Consider the following 21,172-nt stretch of genomic DNA (forward strand, 5'->3'; position numbering starts at 1 on the left):
AAAGAGGGTAACACAATAGAAGAGTTTGTGAAATGCTGTTGGCACTTTATAAAGTGCGGATTAGTAGCCAACACCACCTTGTCCTTGAAGAACCTCAAATATGGAGGGTCCACAACCAAAGCTTGCAACTCAGACATCCTTCTGGCCGAAGTAATGGCAACCAGAAAAGCCACCTTCCAAGACAAACTGCAAAGCCGTCGACGACATTGGTTCAAACGAAGGTCTCATCAGACCTGACAGAACCACATTAAGGCTCCACACCGGAGGAACTGACTGGAGGAAAAGTCTGAAACAACCCCTTCAAGAAATGCTTGATGAGAGATCACTAAACAGAGGTGCTGCATGCCGCTTCTGGGTGTATCTAGAAATTGCTGCACAGTGTACCTTTATGGAGGAGAAAGCCAGACCCTTTTCTGCAAACTGCAATAAGTATGGCAAAACTTGCTCCGGCTAATTGTTCAAAGGGTCCACCCCAGGTTGGCCCTTTCACCACACAAAACCTTTTCCATTTACACGCATAGGAGGCATTCATGGATGGAGCGCTTGCTGCCTCCAAAATGCTCCGACAGTCACCAGAAAGCTTTAGCAGGCCCAACTCGGAGAAGTCAGGAGCCAAGCCGTCAGGCTGAGAGATCCTGGATCGTGGTGCCAGACAGCGCCCTGCTTCTGAGACAGAAGGTCCGGCGTCACTGCCAATCAAATCAGCCCCGCCACGGACAGATGAAGGGGATCCAGAACGGCGTCACCAGAAACATATGACATGGTATATCCGAATCCGCAGGAGGGTCCGTCGAATGAGCGAACTGGTCTGTCCACGGGAACAAGAATGCATCCCCTAGAGACTCAGGATGAGCCCACCTGCTGGCAGACTGCTTGTTCCCCCTCATTGCGAAAAAGATCCAATGAAGGACAGCCCCATTTCCGGAAGAGCATGGACACCTGCTGCTCCTTCGGCTGCCACTCGTGGAGCTGGCTTACCTCCCTGCTGAGGGTGTCCGCTTGCACATTCAACACTCCCGGCAGATGAAAAGCCACAATGCCGATGTCGTGCAGCAGAGCCCAATGCCAGAGTTCTTGTGCTTCTTTCGACAGCACCCTGGAATGAAGGCCCCCGTTTCCAGAGATAAAACATTGTGGTGATATTGTCCGTCAACTCCCTCACCACTGAAACACGTATGCGCGGCAGAAATGATTTCAGGGCCCAATGTACCACTCAACTCAAGCACATTGATGTGGAAATGCGACTCCACCCGAGACCACAGGCCATGGACCTGTGAGTCCTCGAGATGCACCCCCCCCCATCCTGTCTGAGAAGCATCCGTCACAATTGTAAAGTGGAATTCCAATTGCAGCAACGCTATGCCCCGAACCAGATTGTCCGTGTCCGAGCACTACCACCATCGAAGAGCTTCCACCAGATCGCCGTCGAGCACCACCTTGTCGGACCATGATCCGCAACTCTGAGCCCATCGGTTGGCGAGGAATTCCTGTACCAACCTCATGGAGACAACAGTTTCACCAGCGGAATGCAGGACGACATGGCCCCCAGCAGCGACATGTAGGTCCGGACCGACACCCTTGTACCAATCTTCCACTGAGGCTTTTTGCTTGAGCTTCAAACCCCTCTCATCCGAGGGCCTCACAAGACCTAGCTGAGTCTGAAACTCTGCCCCCAGAAAAACCAAGTCCTTGTAAGGCGACAGAAAGGACTTCTCGAAGTTCACGGCGAAGCCTAGCCGTTGCAGCAGCTGCATGGTAGCGCCAAGACTTTCCTGCGCCTCCCCCAGCGACGAACCATGTACCAGCCAGTCGTCCATGTATGGGTAGACATGATGACCTTCCCGTAGCAGCCAGCCACCAAACATTTCGTAAACGTCCTGGGGACGACTTTAAACCGAACGGGAGCGCTCGAAACTGGTAATCTTCTATGACAAACCGCAGAAACTTGCAGTGCCAACAGCATCCTGTGGATGCAACGAGGCCAGAAACTCACACAGCTGTAGAGACCGAATGACTTCCTGAAGCGTGAGCATCTTGAACTTCAGGCGTTGCAGAGTTGTGTTCAACACCCGAAGATAGAGTATGGGTCACCTCTTTCCATTGGGTTTCACCACCATAAAGTAACAGGAATAAACCCCTTGGCTTTTTTCAGCCACAGGAACCAATTCTATAGCCCCTTTCTGTAGCATAAGTACAACCTCTGGCCATAGAACGTGAAGGTGAGGTTGTATGGTATACAATGGAGGAATGGGGACCGGGGGGGGGACACTTGAACTCCAGTGAGTGGCCCAGACGCATTGTGTCCAACACCCAACGGTCTGACGTGATCTTGCACCACTCGTCCACGTGTAGTGCTACCCTGCCCCCCAGCAGATTTCCCCCCATGACAAGTCATTGCTGGGGCTTAGCTTGTCTTCCCTTGGAGGACAAGGCCTGCCCACCTCTTTTCCTGGAGGCCTGAAAGTCCAGACTCTTCTGCATCGACTGCACCGACCACCTATACCCCTGGGAGGAGTAGCCAGACTGACTGTAGCCCTGGTCTCTGGGGGAAGTAAACCAGGCATTTCCTGACACCCCTCGGAAGGGACGAAAGGGGCAAAACGAGTGCCCACTCTGCAGGCTCCCAACGACTTAGCAGTCTCAGAGTCCTCCGTCATACCCTTGAGGGCCTCATCAATTTTCTCACCAAACAACGGTTTGCCCTCACAGGGCATGTATAGAACTATATAATGCACCTCCGGATGAGAGACTGTGCACTTAAGCCAGGCCTGTCGACGCAGCACTATGCCATTGTTAATCTGTTTAAAAGCAGATTTCGCCAAGTCCACAGCAATGTTAATACTAGGATTGAACGCCTCCTCCCCATTGCGTACCAACAGCATGGCAGCTTTACAGTGTTCCTCAGGTAGATGTTCTAGCAGAGGCGCCAACCAATGCCACATCTCATGATCGTAGCGAGCCATGATCGCCAAAGAATTGGCTGCTTTCACCGTCATCGCCCCAACAGTCAAAACCTTTTTACTGAAGGCATCCAGTCTCCTGGCGTCACTGTCAGGAGGGATAATACACTTGTGCTGACTCCTGGCTTTGTGGCTAGCCGCCACTGAAACCACCGACTCAGGAGTGGGCTGCGACACTGTAGAGTCCAGGGCCTTCAACTTCTCCAGCCTCCCTTTGACAGCTGGTTCCGAGAAGGGGAGTTGCATCGTGCGCAGGCCCTCCTGCCACACGTGGTCCATGATAGGCACAGTGAGCTCAGCTTTCCATCTCTTGCCCATGTGGTCAAACAGGAAACACTCCCATCCGCTCTTCTTCAGGAGCCAACCCAAATTCCACACATGCCTTCGCCATCATGGTGTGGAAAGCCCCAACATCATCGGGCAGAGACGGTTGTGCTGGACTACGAGGTAGTTCCAGCTCAACATCCGAATCCCACAATGGCGACTGTCTTGATATTGGGAAAATCTTCCTCGGGACCAGCCCTTAGAGCAAAAATTACCCAATTCAGCCCAAAATACAGGTTCTATTGTGCTGAGCAGTGAACTCATGCTAGTGACAAATGACACCTTCAAAACGTTTTAGTATTTATTCTAAACAGTGAATTGCAGCAACATTTTGGGATTCAAGTTAGAGAAGATTACAAAGCACAAAACTTAGAGAAATGCAAAATATAGAGAAACATAGAACTTAGAGAAACAGAGAAACAGTCTTACGCCCCTTCAATCAGCACTGGGAGACCCTGGCCCTCATAAGCTAGCTGTAACAAGCCCCGCTCAGAGGACAGCGCTGCAGGGTGCCGACAGAGCAACAGGTTCCGGACACTTGATCTTGCTCGAACCAAGTCCACAGATCGATCTCCCACCTGAGTCATGTGGGCATGCATTTTTAATAATCTCGTGCTGTCAGTCCATGACACACAGTTCTAGAAGCTTCCCTGTGCAAAATATAGGCTTGCTCATGGAAAAACCCAACTCTGAATTTCCACTGTGCTCCTTTCCTGTGCCCCTCCCTACTTGGAGCCCATCTGCGCGAAAGCTCAGGAATGTCTTATCAGTGCCTTCCCAGAGAAAGGAAGATTAGTTTACGAAGCCATGCAGGGCTACAGTTAGAAAGTCGAGATGAATTAAGCCTATGTGAGCAAGCTCTAAAAGGCATGCACTCATAGCCAATCTTAAGCGCTATGAACACTAAGCTATCTAAGCGCTATATAGGTGCCATAATGTTCCAAACACTCCAATAATGTCTATTAGCTACAGAGCTGGGGCCTTCGCCCTGCCTGTCTATCTACAATGCATAATGTGACCTACCACCCCTACTAGTCCTGCATATTCCTTGTAGCTCACTACTGCGTAATGGAAGTGCTACAACAGACTATTCAAAGTATGTGCCAAAAATGCTGACAGTAAACTATTAGCTTTCAGCGGCTAATGCTGTCATCTAAAGCCCTGATTGGCAAATTTGCAATTTTGTGTATCACTACAGCGACGAAGAGCCAGTAGACATGGTCTCCCATAGGCAAACTGTCCGATTCAGAGTCCGGCAGCTCACCCTCTTCAGGATGGGAAACTGGATGATCTTCATTCACCTGCAGGAGCCGGCAACTCAGCCGCAGCCGTCAAACAGAGGAACACCTGCAGCATGGGTGATAGGCCCCACCGGAGGAGGCAACCTGGAATCCAGCTGGCCCAAGAAGGATTGCAACGTGGACAGCACGTGGAGCGACAACATTGCCTGTGGATTCACCAGCGGGTAACTGGATGGGCCAGCCCCCAAACCCATCAACGCCGATGGAGCAACACATTGCAGGCCCAGGGCAGACAGACCCAACACCAGCTCCCGATCATCCTCCACCTCCGATGCAGACTCTTGAGTAGTGTCTGGTAGAAGAGAGTCAAAAGCAGAAGCCTGCCACGCCTAGTCGGCAGCAAGCTGTCCGTACCCATCCTCAATGAGAATATCGGGCCTTTTTCTCCTGCAAGAGCCACAGACACAACCGTTGACGGTATCGGAGCTGGCAAAGGACCCGTCGACGAAGGGACTCCCGTCGACAATGAATTAGTTGGAACCGCAACCTGCGGTGTAGATATTTCAGGCGATCCCGCCTGCCTGGCTCCACTGGACCGATGTTTAGACGACTCCCTACTAGAGGAGGACTTGTGATGGTCCCCTGAAGGAGAGTTTCGACAAGTCTTTCTTGGCCTTCACCTGAGACGCCGACTTCTCAGGCCTACCTCCAGACCCGTGTGACTGGTCCAACCGACCATGCTTGGACAAAGACGCCCCTTTCGACAGGTGTTTACTGGAAGAGGAGCCACCACTCTTCCAGACCTCCACCCCAGGGACAGGCCGAGACTTCTTAGCCAGAGGCTCAGCTGACGCCGACCGGCGATGATCTGCCGCTTGAACAGGCGTTTCAGATGCCAGGCTACGAACCAACCCCTCCTCCGAGGAAGGGTAGGTACCATCGTTCAGCCAACACACTAACCGCTGATTGCGATCCTTAAGAATCTTCTGTGAAAACCCTTTACAGATCTCACAAGACTCAGCCGAGTGATGGGGTAGAGGGGGTAGAGGCAATAGAGGCAGTCCATATGTCCGTCCCCCTCATACACTTTCTTCAGCCTGCAAGTTGCACAGGGCCGGAACAAAGATTTTCCTGAAGACATCGCAAACCAATCGCACCGGCACGTGCAGAAATCACAACAAGCAAAAGGTGATCCTAACACTTGAGACAGTTGAAATCTGAAGGGAAGCCATGGGTGCGGTGCCATTTATACCCTACATCCTATTGGTGGTGGCTAAAGCAACCAAAAATTATGTTGATATGACACTTGTGTCGAGTTTTTCCATAGGAAAATGCTAAGTTAAAATGACCATGGTTCCCCAGCATGATGGCTGGGTCTGTGTTTCCTCTCACTTAGCATTAAATTCAGTAATGGCAGCCAACAGTCAAAAACTACACCTACAACAAAAAACTCCCTCTTCCACTAATCTAAAAAGTCCTAAAAGTGACTCACGACCACTGCTCAATATATCTGAGCCTGCCACAGAAGCAATTTTATCAGAAAGAGAGTATTACAGCCCTTTATTGAGTCCACAAATAAAAAAACTACAACAATTAGACGACAGATGGAAGGGCTTTGAAGATCGTATGGAAGAGGTGAAGCGACTGGTGAGTCATGTAGAAGACATATAACCCAGAGTGGTCCTGCTGGAGAAATCTATCAAAGATCTCCAAAAACATAATGAGGACATAGAAAACAGGAGCAGACGCAATGACCTTCGAATTTCAGGCCTGCCCGAGGGATGCGAGGGTTTGGATCCAATTGCCTTCCTTCAAAAATTACTACCCAGCATTCGTCATATATCCTTGGACACTCCACTCAATATACAACAAGTTCATTGTATTGGTCAATTGGGAGTCTCCACTCATACACCTAGAACACTCATTTTCCATTTACTCGAATAGACCCAGCTCCAACACATCATGGCCTCAGTCAAGGAAAACAAATCATCGCACAAGATGTTGCAAAAAGTACTACCTTAGCTAGAAAAGAATTTCTATCTTTTCGTCCTGCTCTGAAACTTAATGTTAGTTATGGTTCGTATCATCCTTGCTCATTTAAGGTTACTTACAATGGTCATTCTACTATATTTTATGATCCAGCTGAAAAAGGTTTTCATGCGTTCCATCAAAATTGAAAACTTGGATACCATATATATTTCTTGGTGTTTAACTGTTCACTGCTTCTCATTTAACGCCAGTAATAAATATTTTCCTTAACTTGATGCTATGTGACAGGGTTGGCTCCCTTCTTCCGCTGTGTGAAGTCTTCCTTTTGACAGCCCGGCAGGTGTCGCTTGTCCTTGCTACATTTTTCTCCCTACCTGTCCAAGTCCCAGCTTGACCTTCCTTCCTCATCAGATATTCACTTATGCTGAGGTCTCTGGTGTATCCGACATTGAAGCTTTTGCCTGTTTGTATACCTCAGTGAGATACGTTTCACCAAAAGACTAGAAGACCTGGGCATAAAAGACAGCACTACGCTGGACCAAATCATTCCTAGCAAACAGAACAGAAACAGTATGGATCAAACCTTTCAAATTCACTTCACAAGTGAACGACTGGTGTGCCACAAGGATCCTCACTATCTCCGCTATATTTCAACATCTATCAGACTCCGGTCATCACAATCTTCAAAAAAATACAACATTGCATGTTACAACTACGCAGATGACACTCAGATCTACAAAATCAAAGACACCGATGCCGACCACTCAACCCTAATCGACTGTCTAAAAGAAGTCTTCAACTGGATGGATGCCAACAACCTGAAAATCAACCCAGGAAAGACAGAAATCATGATCGTGTCCGAAGACGAAGAGAATGAAACCACCATTCCACGGCCTACGGAAATGGGAAACGCACCAACACCATCGAAGGTAGTAAAAAATCTGGGAGTCCTAATGGACAACACGCTAAGCCTAGAACCACAAATAAATGTAACAGTGAAGAAATGCTTTTTCCTCCTCCACACGGCAAGAAGAATTCTACCTTTACTCTCCTTCACGCACAAAACTCACTATCGTCACCGTAATCATGTCAAAAATGGACTATGCAAACAGCCTCTACCTCGGAATACCAGAATACCTCCTGAAGAAACTGCAATGGATACACAATGCAACAGCAAGACTATTCCTCAAACTATCCAGAAGAGACCACATCACTCCAGCCCTAAAAACACTACACTGGCTCCCAGTAAAACATTGCATCACCTTCAAAACAATGTGCATAACACATAGGGCAATCAGCGGACAAGGAGCAGAATTCCTACAAAAGAAAATAATCTACAAGCCAATGAGACCCCTCCAATCAAGCAACAAAATACGCCTGCAACTCAAACCATACCTTAAGAAAAAACTTGGAGGCACCTACTACCAATTAGCCGCAAAAACCTGGAACATCCCAAAAGAAATAAACACTGAAGATCACCTAAAATTCAGGAAATCACTAAAAACTCGGCTCTTCAACACCACAGACTAAATCTGAAAAACAAAACAGGAAAAAGGATGACTAAACTGGAAAGGACACGGACAACCACTAACAGACAGGGACGTTCCCACGGCACCTGGACGGGTGACACTGGGTAGACTAGAACACAGGCGACATGCACGGAGACAGAGTCAACCACCCCAGACAATTCCACCAACACTTCCCCCCACCACTTAGTTACCGCCAGGTACCACAGTGTTGTGGAATTGAAGATATTTGCAATCACCACACTACCTGAGATGTTGGCATTGGCAGGTGCACAGGAGTATGAAGGGAGGATAAGGGGAGCTGCGAGAGAGCATGTTAGAGGTGGGAACCATAGGAGTAAGTAACCTTGTACGCCAGTCGGACCCAGATCAGGCGAGACTACGCAAGCCGAGCACCTCAATTCAGGATAAGAGACGCAAACTAACCAACCCTACTAACAATTTCCCCTTCTGCATACAGCCCTCAAACTCCAAACCAAACAACCAAAACCTACAGCACAACAAACCGCAAAAACTTAAAACAAAAACACACAGACTCGCACAACAGTACACGACGACTACCGGCCGCAAACACCCCAGGCCCAGCCAACTGACCTACCAGGCTGAGGCCGCCAACAGCACATTACTGCTCTCTTGCACTTTTCCTGCTTCCTCCCACTAACTCAACCTCCTCCTCTTTCAGAGCTGCCAGAGCGTCAGGGGACCACTCCGGTGGTGATAGTGCACGGTACAAATGTCCTTTAACATTGTGTCTCCCTTCACCTCCCCCTCATGTTTCCCTTATGTGTCTTTCTTCCGCTCCTTGGAACTCTTAATTGTTTGGCGCTCTCTAGGAAATGGGTTGCTCTCACGAAATAGCTTCTTTACAGTAACAAATGGGCTTCCCTTTTGCTATGGCATATCAATTCAAGACCATTAATCCATTATATAAATGATCTTTAAATCGGTTACTTGGAACATTAAAGGCTGCAACAACCCCATAAAAAGATGTAAGATTCTATCTCACTTGAACAAATTTAAATCTGTTGCATGTTTACAAGAAACACTTTTCTACCAAGGAGGCTATGAAACTTAAATCTGTATGGGCCGGGAGGTTGTTGCAAGCCCAGTGGTTGACAAAAAAAAAAAAAAAAATACGGTGTTGCTATACTTCTCAGTACAAAATTGTCTTAAGTTCTGGACAAGGATGTAGACTATGAGGGACGTAGGGTATGGGTGAAGCTCCCGATTGACTCAGTAAAAGTTTCCATTTTAAACATTTATGGACCTACCAAACCTGATCCCCAGTTTTGGAATCCGGGAGGAAAAAAAATGATCCTCAAGAATAACTTTTCCAATTTAATAATGTGTGGAGCTGTGAATCGGGTTCTTGACCCATTTTTGGACAGGAAGTACAACTATACATTTAAAACTACTAAATCTCAAGTTCTTTGAGATGTATTGCAGAAACTGGTTTAATTTGACTCATGGGGGCCATCACATCCCACGCAACATTATTATATATTTAATTCGCTCCCACACAATACACTATCTCGTCTTCATCCAAAACCCTCACTGGCACTATCGTTGACTCAATCGTTTCCAATATTATTTCTGATCATGCCCCAGTTAGTACCTCCTTCAATTTTGATATCAGCAAGCCCTCCACCCAATGGAAATTCAACTATTACAAGACCCACAATTTCTCTTCTGTGCTATCTTTCCAACAACAGTTTTTTGATGACAATCATGACGAAGACGCATCCACCGTAACAATTGGGATGCATTTAAAGCTCTGCTGAGAGGGCACATCATGGCTTATGTGGGAAGGAAAAAAAAAAAAGATGTCGTCAAGGTGTTTTTTACGCCTCTACTCACCTGACATCTGCTGAGCAACATTACTACCACAACCCTAACACTGCAGACCTTTCTTCTCACCCCATAGCTGCCTCTCACAATAGTCCAAACTGGACTATTTTTAACAGCCTATACCTAGGTGCCAACCAATCAATTAAACTCAAGTTCTCCAGAATAACGCATTGCGCGCAGCACTCAACATCCCAAGACGAGAGCACATTTCCACAACTAGGAAAGCATGCAAATGGCTCTCAATACAACAAAAAATTGACCTCAAAACCATCTGCCTCACCTACAAATCCTTAAACAACCTAGCCCCACCATATCTCACCAACAAATTCACTATGAAATCCGCTCCCAGAATCACCAGGTAATCCAACTCCTTATGCTTGGTAGTGCCTAGATTCACATTAAATAGAGCAGGCGGCTCCAGTTTCACAGTGCTTGCCTCACTTCTCTGGAACCCCTACCCCTCAATATCAAAACCATTGAGTCCTTCCCAATCTTTAGGAAACAGGTTATTCACTGGCTACTGAACAAAGTAGCGATCACCTCTGAATCTCCTATGAACCTGCTGAAGTTATGTAAATAATGTAAATTGCTCTAATTTGTAATTGTTGCACCATGTATAATGCATACCTCAATCCTGTAACTGAACTCTCAATGCGCACATCTATCCATGGGTGTGGAGCGCTATACAAATAAGGAACAAGTTACTTACCTGTAACTGTTGTTCTCCAGCATGGATTCACATGCTCATGAATATTCCCCGTCGTCAGGCTGGGAATCCTCGGTAAAGAAAAAAACCAGTATCAGTTTCGTTTCTGATCTGTCTTTCGTAGTAATAACCAATCCCTGGTCTCTGCGTCATACTGACCACAGCCAATGACTGCCCTCTACCTAAGCACCGCCTCTGGCAGCCATCTTCAGATTTGGAAGCACGTGAAGTGGCAGTATGACCAAGTGAAGAGCCGCAGAGGGGTAGGCGGGAGGGTTCGCATGTGAATCCATGCCAGACCCATGCTGGAGAACAACAGTTACAGGTAAGTAACTTGTTCCTTCTCCAGCATGGGGTCTGGCATGGATTCACATGCTCATGAATAAAGAATACATAGCAGTACACACATGCACAACCACGGGAGGTGGCAAAGGCTCAACATTAAGCATTACATCAAACTCAACATTAAGCATCTTACCTTCTCACCAGGCTCACCTCAGGCGAACAGGTTGCGCAGCACTGCTTGGCCGACCCTGGACTCCTCCCTGGAGTCCCGATCGACGCAGTAGAATTTCGTGAAGGTGTGTGTCGGCCTCCACGTAGCAGCCCTGCATATGTCCAGCAGGGGCACACCAGAAAGGAACGCCGTGGTAGCTGCGATCGCTCTGGTGGAATGGGCTCTCGGACGGCCAGGCAGCGGTCGGTTTGCCAACCGATGACAGTACATGATACAGCCGGAGAGCCATCTGGACATGGAAGCCTTCGAGAGAGCCTTCCCCTGATTGACAGGTCCAAAGTTCACAAAGAGTTGTGACGTCTTCCGAAAACACTTTGTGCGGTCCACGTAGAACTTCAGCGCTCTAGCCACATCCAGCGAGTGCAAAGTCCTCTCAGCCGGCGACGAAGGCGACGGGAAGAACACAGGCAACACCAAGGGTTCGTTGAGATGGAAGTCCGACGGTACCTTGGGCATGAAGGAGGGGTGCGTCCTGAGCACTACCCTCGTGTCGTGAAAAGTCAAGTACGGGGCCTTGCAGGAAAGGGCCTGGATCTACCCCACCGGTCGTGCGGAGGTGATGGCCACAAGAAACGCTGTTTTCCACGACAGAAACTTCAACGGGGCCGAGTGCAGAGGCTAAAACGGAGGTCCCATGAGCTTGGTCAGCACCACGTTGAGCTCCCACGCCGGGACCGGCGGGAATGATCTGAACAGCCCCTTCATGAACTCTTTCACCAGACGATGAGACCACAAGGACGTCCGGCCCGTGGTTCTGGTGTATCGGGAGATCGCAGCAAGATGAATCTTGATGGACGCGTGTGCCAGTCCAGCTTTGGCCAGCGTCAGCAGGTACGGCAGTACCTGGGGAGCCGTAATCCGTAGAGGGTTAATCTTCTGTGCGTGGCACCAGACAGAGAACCTCTTCCATTTGTGTCCGTAGCATTTAAGAGTCGAGGACGCCCTGGCCTTTGCAAGAACCACTCTGCAGTCGGCCGGTATGTCGTATCCTCCAAACTCTAGCGCAGCAGGAGCCAGGCCTGCAAGTTCAGCGATTTCGGGTCGTGGTGGAGGATGGCGCCTCCTTCCCTGGAGAGTAGATCTGCGTCCCCCGGCAGCTTGATTGGCGGGGACGCTGACAAGTCCAGAAGGTCCGGGAACCATATCTGCCTCGGCCACGCAGGTGCGACGAGGATCATCCTGCACCGTGACCTCTTGAGCTGGTTGACGAGCCGGATTAGCAGTGGCAAAGGAGGGAACGCGTAGAGGAACAGGCCCTCCCAGGGGAACGAGAAAGCATCGCCCATGCTCCTCGCCTGGGGAAACCTGCTGGCGAACCTCCGGCACTTGGAGTTCGTCGCCGTCGCGAACAGGTCGATCTGGGGTGTGCCCCACCGTCGGAAGAGGCGATCCACTAGATCCTGCCATAGTTCCCACTCGTGGCACGAGCGCAGCTCCCTGCTGAGTGAGTCGGCGATGGTGTTTTTTATCCCTGCCAGATGAAACGGCACCAGAAACATCCTTTGGGCGACGGCCCAATGCCACAGGTCCTGCGCCTCCTTGGACAGCGCTGGGGACCTGGTTCCGCCCTGTTTCCTGATGTAAAACATGGTGGTGGTGTTGTCGGTGAAGATCCTCACCACCTTGCCCTTGAGGGACGGGAGGAAGGACCTGAGGGCCCAGAACACTGCACGGAGCTCCAGGACGTTGATATGGAGGGACTTCTCCGTCGGGAGCCAAAGGCCTCTCGCGTGCAGATTTTCGGTGTGCGCTCCCCACCCTTCCAGGGAGGCATCCGTGGTCACGGTCTCCTGGTGGTCTGGGGTCTGGAAGTCCATGCCTGCCGTCAGATGCGCGCGGATGCCCCACCACCGGACCGCTCGGCGGAAACTCTCGTCGAGTGTGATCCTCTCCTCGAAGCCGCCTGTCGTTTGGATCCAGCGCGCGTCCAGGAACTCCTGCAACGGGCGCATCCGGAGCCTGCACATGGGAATGAGGTAGATGCAAGAAGACATCATTCCGAGGAGGGACTTGATGGACCTCACCTTGGCCGCGTCGGAAACCAACATCCGCTGTACCTTGCCCAGGATGGACCTGGTCCTTTCCTCCGACGGGGAGGCCAGAAGGGACACTGTCGAGCTTCGCTCCCAGAAACAGTGCGTTTTGCGCGGGTACCAGGTGAGACTTGGCGTAGTTCACGGAGAATCCCAGGTCCATGAGAAGTTGGACGGTCCTTGCCGTGTGATCCACGGCGAGCTCCCTCGTCTTGGCTCGGATGAGCCAGTCGTCCAGGTAAGGGTAGACGTGGATCCCCTCGCGGCGCAGCTGCGCCGCCACCGGTGCAAGGCACTTGGTGAATACCCTGGGTGCCGACCGTAGTCCGAAGGGGAGGGCTTTGAACTGGTAGTGACGCCCTTGGACCACAAACCTGAGGAATTTTCGGTGCCCCTTTAGGATGGGAATATGGAAGTAGGCATCCTCCAAATCCAACGACGACAGGAAGTCTCCTTCCTCCAGCTGACCCAGGACGTGCTGGAGGGTGACCATCCGGAACTTTTGCGCCTTGATGAACTTGTTCAGACGTCGCAGGTCCAGGATGGGGCGCCATCCCCCCGTCTTCTTCTTCACGAGGAAGTATCTCGAGTAAACTCCGGCGCCCTGAAGCCTCTTTGGGACGAGTTCGATGGCGCCCTTCCTGAGCATCGCCTTTACCTCCAGGAGAAGTTGAGGGACGTGAAGTTCTTTCCTGGCCACGGGAGGGACGCGCGGACACCTTCTTTGAAACTCGAGAGCGTGGCCCCGGGCCAAGGCGTCCAGCACCCAACGGTCGGTGGAGATGGACTCCCACACGCTGACGAAGCTCGCCAGCCGGCCTCCCACCGGGGTGCTTCGGTGGGGGCCCGACCCCACGGTCGGTTCAATCCTGCTTCGACGAGGCTTTGCCGCCTTGACCTCCTTGGCGACGACGGCGGGGTCCGCCAGACTTGCCTCGTCCTCTGTAGGCCTCCTGAGCCGACAAGCGGGCCGCTTGACGGTAGGTGGAGAAACCGCCGCCAGAACTTTTGGAGGCGCCCTTGCCTCCGCTGCTCCGAAAGGGCGTCCGTCGTTGTTGCAGAACTCTGAGGGCCCGGGCCGTCTCGGTGTCCGCTTTAATGGCCTGAAGGGAATCGTCCACTGTTTTCCCAAACAGGTTGTTCCCATCGAAGGGCCTGTCCAGGACTCTGGTCTGAACGTCTTGAGCCATCCACGCCGCCTAAGGCAAACGCTGTTGCCCAACTGGCGGAACCCAGTGTCGGCGATGTCCGTCGCAACGGTAATGGCGTGGTCCGAAGCCACCTCACCTTCCTGCAGGATCTCTAGGGCCTCTGCCCTCTTGTCGTCCGGCAAGAAGTCCAGCAGGGGAGCCAGTTTGTACCAGAGCTCCCTGTCGTAGCGGGCCACGATAGCCAAGGCGTTGGCCGCTTTAATCGTTATCGCCGCAGACGAGATGACTCTGCGTCCCACAGCGTCCAATTTCTTTCCCTCGCCGTCCGGTGGGGAAGTCGATGTGGAGGCCGCACCCCCCCCCGCGCTTTTTTCCTGGCCGACGCGGAGACGACGGAGTCCGGGGTAGGCTGCGCCCGGAGGCACAGGGGGGCCGTGTCCGGGACCCGGTACTTCTTCTCATACCGGTCTCTTCTAGCTGGCGTCGTGGAAGGGTTCTTGAGGAGGGTGAGGCCCTCATCCCAAATGTCATCCAATAGAGGCACTGAGAGGACCGTCTTCCTCTTGGCCTCGCGCCGCTGATAAAGGAAACCTTCCTTCTTCTCCTCAGGGCAGAGTTGGAAAAGCTCGGATGCCCTGGTGATCATGGAGTGGAACGATCCAATCTCGTCGGGCGGAGAAGCCCTGGTGGGAGGCGACGACGGTACATCCTCGTCGTATACCTCGTCGTCCGTACCCGTCGCTGCCGTGTCAGTCCCCGTATCATCCCCTCGGGTGGACGGGGAGGAGGGCTGGAAGGGGCGTGACGGCTGAAAAGGAGGCGGAGGGTGGATCCTTCTTTTCTTGGTAGGGGGAACACCAGAAGGTCCCGGTTCTGGGTCCCCCGACGGGAGAGGTTCTGTCGGCAACGGTAGTCTCGTCCTTATCTCTGAGCATAAGGACTGTATAGCCAACAAAATGGCCGCGGGTTGTCTTGCGGCGCTGGCAGAGGGGAATCCGACGGGCGATCAGGGGCCCCGTCGGTACCCTCGACGATGTCGTCGTCACCTGCGTCGGGATCCATCCCGACGGGCCGGTCTTCTTCCACGCCGAGGCCGTGGCTTAAGACTTCGACCAGCTCCTCCTCCGAGGTTGAGGCCGGATCTACGACGACGCCCTGCCCCCCCCTTTTTCTTCCCCACGGGGGATTTCACGGGGGTCCTATCGATGGGCACAAAAGAGGACTCCCTCCGAGGTGGCAGGGAGACTGAGCCCCGAGGTCGCCACCACTGGTGTAGCCTCCACAGGCTGAGCCAGGGCCGCCGCGACAGTTTCGATAGAGGGCTTGGCCGGATGGATTAAGGCCTTCACCACCCTAGGTGCGCTCACCGCCTTATCCTTGAGGGGGGTGGGGGGGGGACACTGCCTCGCTCCCCCTCCGAGCTCGACCGTGGCCTCTCCAGGAGCTTCGCCGGGTGCTCGGCCTTCCTCTTACCCGACCCAGAGCGTTGGCTCGTGGTTGATGGTGCCGGGGAGGGTGCGCCCTGCCTGGCGCCCGTAGAGCCCGACCGTTCAGCGCTCCCGGTGCCAGCGGACTAGCGGTGCTTGGCCTTATGTTGGACCCCCGTCGCCGGGGCGTCCTCAAAGGTCTTAGAAGACCGCTCGGCTTTCTTCCTCTTCTTCTCGCCGGACGGGCTCTTCCCTTCCAGCCAGTTGGCGAGACGTTGATGGCGGTCCTTCATGGTCCGCTCCGACATGTTGCCGCAACACGCACAGTCCTTCTCCCTCATGTAGGCAGTAAAGACAAAAAGAGTGTTCGTCCTCCTTGAAGACGTTCTGCAGCTGGCATCCAGGGCAGACCCTGAACAGCTTTCCGGGCGTCGAGCTCCCCTTCTCCTGGGCCATGACCGGGCCTGAGAAACTCCTGGAGTCCTCCAAAAGCGTAGCTCGACGAAATCTTCACCCTTGAGGGGCGCAGACGAATCCGACACGGGTCCCCGTTGATCGGATGGAGAAGGTGGAGCTTGAGGCTCTTTTGACCGAAAAAAACGAAGTTTTTGAGAAAAAACGTGAAAAAAATAGCACTAACGCTCGAGAGCAAGAGCACGAGGATCCCAACACATGAACGTGCGGTAAAAATCTGAAGATGGCTGCCAGAGGCGGTGCTTAGGTAGAGGGCAGTCATTGGCTGTGGTCAGTATGACGCAGAGACCAGTGATTGGTTATTACTACGAAAGACAGATCAGAAACGAAACTGATACTGGTTTTTTTCTTTACCAAGGATTCCCAGCCTGACGACGGGGAATATTCATGAGCATGTGAATCCATGCCAGACCCCATGCTGGAGAAACAAGCAAACTATCATTCATGTTATGGCCTTGCGCTTCAAAATTAAATAATCACCAATTTAGCAGCTGGAACCATTCTAAAGTATAAAACTAAAATATATGAAGCCTCCAATAAGGCTGGTAAGACTCTTGCTGAATATTTAAAGGCTAAGAAAGAACGGTATTTCGTATCACACATTAAAGATGCATCAGGTACGTTACGTCATCATCCAAAAGATTTCCTTAACTGCTTTAAAGATTTCTATAAGAATGTATATACCCCAGAGATATCTACTGCCATTGAAAACATTAAATCATTCAACAAAATCAATAGGTCATCTTACCTCTCCCACATAGAAGATGATCACATTTTCTGATATCGCATGCAATTAAGGGTTTAGGCAAGGGCAAAGCCCCTGGCCCGACAGCTTTTCTGCTGAATTTTTTGACACTCTTGCTCATTCTCTCTCCCATGCCATCATTTTCTGAGGTACTACTTACATTATTCCCCAAACCAAAGAAAGATCATACATGCTCGAGTAGCTATTGCCCCCTATCCCTCATGAATGTAGAAAGCAACATTTTCGCCAAGATCCTCACCAACAAAATTTAATCTTTTCTTCCGGCCTTGATCAAAAATGGTAAAGTTGGATTTAAAGGTCGTAACATTTCCTCCAATGCTAGATTACTTCTTGATGCCCTTTACATGGTTTCTAAAGATAAAACAGATAAACAAGGCTATGCCGCTATAGCACTTGATGCACAAAAAGCCTTCGACCGAGTTAGTTGGGACTTTGTGTTCCAATTCCTTCTTTGGCACGGCTTTAGTGGCAAATTCTTATCCCTAGTCAAGCTGCTTTATTCCTGCCCCAAATCTTCCAAATATATAAATGACCAATCCTCCTACCTGTACATCCTCTTGTTGGAACCTTTATTAGAAGTTATCAGACTGGATAAAAATATACCTGGAATCCATGGAGGATCATCCCATTTCAAGATTGCGGCATATGCAGATGTCCTTAAATTTAAAATCCCAAACTCCTTATTAGATCTTCATCACTTTGGCTTAGTTTCTGGCTATAAACTCAGACAAATCTGAAATTCTTCCCCTTTCTTCTTTTGCCTTAAACATGAAGTAGATACATTCGGGTTAAAATGGTGCGAGGACTATTAAATATCTCGGTATTTTTGCACCCACTATACGAGACACTATTAAAGTTGACCAAGAGACCTTACTTCAAAATTGTCCCCTCTCTAGCCGTCATGGTGGGGCAGGCTTGACAATTAAAATGAAACTATCCCCTATTATCCTATACCATCTTTAACTCCTTCCAGTTCCACTTCCCCTTTCCTTTTTTTAAACCCATCTATTCCATTTTAATTGTTTTCCTCGAGGGTTCTGGTAAATGTAAAAGGATTGCAGCTCCAGTTTCCAGATTTCAAATCTTCCCACATGGCTTTCCTTCTTAAACAATCCCGATGTTGGTTTAACTATTCCAATCTGACACTCCATCTTGGTTTAAATTAGAAAAATATGGTATATCCATATGACCCATACCTCCATGGCTATTTCAGATCTCAAAGCTTCTATTGCTGCTCTCAAAGTTTTTCTTTTTCCTTATACTACAGCCAAATAGCAACCCCCCCTACTTTGGCACAATAATATTGTTCTTAACAGACCATTGAACCATAAATCCTGGTTAAAAAAAAACAAAATAAATAAAACTCAGATTCTAATCATTAATGGCCCCATCATTCTTTCCTTCCAGCAACTGAGACACGTATATTCTATTCCCAATACGGACACCAATTTTTTACAACAATCTGGTCAATTCCGGTGCAGATGAATCACTTTTCTAATAAAATCCTCACACCGAATGCATTCAGACTTTGGCAGTTAGTCTCAACGCCTCTAAAATCTATAAAGGTCTTGTAATCTGTTGCTCAGCCTGTTTGTTATGGGAGATAGATTTCGGTGTAACCCTAGATGATCACACTTGGTCCTGAATATTTTCTAAAGTTAAGAATATTTCAGCTTCAGCTAATATCACGCATCATTTCCTCTTTTTCATAGGTTTATTACACCGAAACTGTAAGATCAGTAAGGATGACAAATCTTGGACATGCGAATTGGCTTCGGCCTCTATGAACATGTTCTTTTGTGTTCGCTTTTTGGCACGGTTTGGAAATAACCTCAAACTTTATATTTTTGGTTGACATTCTGCTATCCTTTTTGAAAATTGTTCTAGGCAGCCTAACTACTGAATTTTGGAACATACATGCCCCCAAAAAAACAGTATGACCCATTATTGCTTTAAAACGTACTACTGCCAATTGGAAGTATCGTCTCTTGTGCAAGAGGTTGGTGGAAAAACATTTGTCATTTACAAAAAGTGGAACATTGCATGGCTAACTATCAAAATTCTGTTCCCAAGTACACTGCAAAGTGGTCAGCCTTCTCTCATTACCTGAACTGCTTCCGCACATGTAATATGAACCCATTTCCAAGGTTTCATAATAAACACGCACAATTCCCCACCCCCCCCCCCCCATCCTAATTTCCTGTTAAGTCTGTTTTTCTTCCCCTGTTCGTCACAGCAAAATATCTGTTTTCATGGCAGACATCTGTAACTTGATACTGATGTCATTATCTTCTCATTAATCAATATATACTGCTTTCTTTTTTAATTTTTCTATTGTTAATCCACCTGTTGACATGAATTTGAAATGTCTACTTTGATGTCTGTTATGTTTCACTGATGTTATATAATTACTATTCTAATGAAAAATATTTGTTTAAAAGCTGGCTACATTATAAGAGCCTATTTTGCATTGGATGCAGTTTCATTGGTGGCACCACTACCATGCAAAAAGATGGCGATACCAGTCAACCAGGTCAGTGCTAGAGTCCTGGTCATCTTTAATGCATGTCCAAGTGATCCTGGTTCAGTGTAACTGGATGCCAAGTGGTGGCATGTTGCCCCTTTCCTTCAACATGAAATGGAAGATATACATGCACCAGTGCCACATTTTTTGGATCTACATGCACCAGTGCCACATTTTTTGGGATGCCTGTAAAATGTGCCACACCTGCAAAACATAAAACCTTGTGTTGTCTTAAAAGAACACTGAGTTTGAAGTGTGAAACTGTGTGTCAGGTGTGCTGCCCCGACTGCTCTTTGCGGGTACGACTACAAAAGAGCCATTATGCGTTCCCCATCTTGGGGAGTGTTGTTGGGAAGGGGGCCCCCTCCCTCCAGGCACTAGTCACTAGAGATGCATTAGTCACTAATGAACCAGGGGGCGGGTGGGGCAGGGGCATTCCCGTCCAGCAGGACCCCCATGTTAACCTCAATTATAGCGTATTCATATGATGTGGCCGGCATCGCTATTTTACATAGATACTAATATTCTTAAGTAGAAGAGAAGGCTTGCACAGTATGCACAGTAAGGGCAGCATTGCATGCACTAGACCCAAATCCATTAGACAACAGAAATCTCCAGTCATGCCCGAGCTCCCAGGAGGACAGTTCACACCCCCCAATCGCCAGTTTGTTCATCGTTCTTGAAAGTGTTGTGAAGATGTGTTTCACCCAAGAGGAATGTGCCCTACAAGGCCGCAATCAGAGGCCGGCGCCTGGTGTTCTGGTTCTCTCACTTTGGCCAAAGCTGACCCGGCCCATCCCAGAGTGACCACAAGCCCATATAACGGACAAAACCCCAAGATACCCGAAGCCCTTTGACCATCAACCCCCCCAAGTAACAAGTGCTTAAATGTTCAAAGAGGATCAACAGGGTGTGCCGTTAAAGCGACATTCCTGCGATTTGTATAGGTGCTGGGAGGGATAAATATAGTTCAAAACAAGGGCGGAGACCTTGGAGCAGGATGGTGAAGAGGGAGGCAGTGAAATGTGTGTGCGATGGTTAAAGTGCCCAGGAACCACCATGTGTCCTTTTTGAAGCCCGTCAAGTGCAGTTGAGTGAAACGAGCTGTATAGTAGGAGTATAATTTGTCGGACCTTCGACGTGAGATGAGCCTGCAGCGCCCACGTGATGGAAGACTGACAAACTGGGACCAATAAACTGTCATCCCATATGACTAAAGGCAGCACCTGTATAGGGTCCATCCAATCAGCTGCACGGATTGCCACCATATGTATTACATCATTTATGACTGCTTGGCTTGAAATGCTGGCGCTTGTTTTTCGCAGAACATTCTTGGCATCCAAGTTTTGCTGTTGCTCTCATCTGAGCACGAGATTAAACTGGATTTCCTTACAAGATCGATTTGAGCAGTTCTTCCCTAGTGGGTTGCATTCTCTCTGGTGTGAGCGTTCAGGGGCTAACAGGGTTACTTACAGATGGCCATCCTGTCCTGTAAATTACATAACGCACTTTTGTATCACATCAAAGTCCCAGTTCCACTCAAAATAGTTGTACTCGGCACAAGTAATCGATAGACAAGACACCAGGCTCAGCAGCTTTAGTCGGTCTAGACTTTTTAGCAGGTTGAAATGGACAGCTAATCCTGGACCCTTTTCGGCATCTGTTACTGTTTGTGGGGAGTCTGTG

This window comes from Ambystoma mexicanum, chromosome 9 (genome assembly GCF_040938575.1).
Source record: "Ambystoma mexicanum isolate Mex_15411 chromosome 9, UKY_AmexF1_1, whole genome shotgun sequence".
In the NCBI taxonomy this organism is placed as follows: Eukaryota; Metazoa; Chordata; class Amphibia; order Caudata; family Ambystomatidae; genus Ambystoma; species Ambystoma mexicanum.